This window comes from Carya illinoinensis, chromosome 16 (genome assembly GCF_018687715.1).
Source record: "Carya illinoinensis cultivar Pawnee chromosome 16, C.illinoinensisPawnee_v1, whole genome shotgun sequence".
In the NCBI taxonomy this organism is placed as follows: Eukaryota; Viridiplantae; Streptophyta; class Magnoliopsida; order Fagales; family Juglandaceae; genus Carya; species Carya illinoinensis.
This window is the reverse complement of record NC_056767.1, coordinates 8,433,411-8,434,553: the sequence shown is the minus strand read 5'-3', so window position 1 is coordinate 8,434,553 and position 1,143 is coordinate 8,433,411.

The following is a 1,143-nucleotide window of genomic DNA, read 5'->3' as shown; positions in this document are numbered from 1 at the left end:
GTGCAAGGTGGCTGGGCTGGCAAGAGAGAAACACACAGAGAGAATGAGAGGGCAGGTTGGGTCACATGCGGGCTAGGGAAAAACAGAGGGGAAAAGAAAGAGAAAGAAGAAAAAGGAGAAGGAAAAAAGAAAAAGGGAAAGAATGAGGTCCAATCCTCACAACTTGTGTCACCAAAACTGATCCAACGAAAATAAATTTAAAACAATAAAATTGAATAAATTAATTTAAACACATTAACTAGCTAAAATAAAATAAATACTAAAAAAAACAACACAATAATTTAGAATCCAAAAATAAACTGATTTAAATTAAAAAATAATTTAAACACAAAACAATAATTAGTACTAAGAAAGCACAACAAATTAAATTTCACAACTTAAAAATCATATAATAAATCCAACTAAAATCCAATAAATTTAAAACAAGAGAACCAATTTTTTTAAATAAATTAAAATACTCATTTAATAAAAATACACTAAAATATGGGGTATCACATACACTAACAAAATTGCTCATGTTTTAGCTCAGAATGCCCTTCTTCTTTCTAATGTTGTAGTGGACATTGAGGATCCTCCTTCATGCATTAGGTATTTGTTATGATTTTTTATCAATGAAATATATTTCCTTTAAAAACAAAAGAATACAAGAAATTCATTATATATATGGCCGTCCTAATTAGTACAGTTAGTAATGCATGATAATTATCATAATTAAGTTATGAGGAATTAGATCTAGCATGGTCAAAAGATTCATATATGCTCATCATGAAGGTTGGGAATTCAGTTTTCTCCCATGATCAATAATCATGCTGATGTCCTTTTGTTTAGACTGGGCCATGTGTTTAGACGGGGCCCACGTGCTATAGCCTTATTGCCAATATTTTTGTGATTGCTTTTTCCAAGTATTTTGTGTTGTATTTTGGTTTAATAATAAAAAAGAAATAGGCTATTAGACAAAGTGTCCATAGCATTTGAGTCCCACTCCTCCTTAGGAGGTATGTGGGTGATTGTATTCCTCCTCTTTGAGAGGAAGGAGTGTGGTTGTACTCATCTTCCTTGGGAGGATGGAGTATGTTTGTACCTCTCTTCTTTAGAAGAGAGGTCGGTTAGCTCTTTTTTAACAGAGCACTTTCTTTATTGACT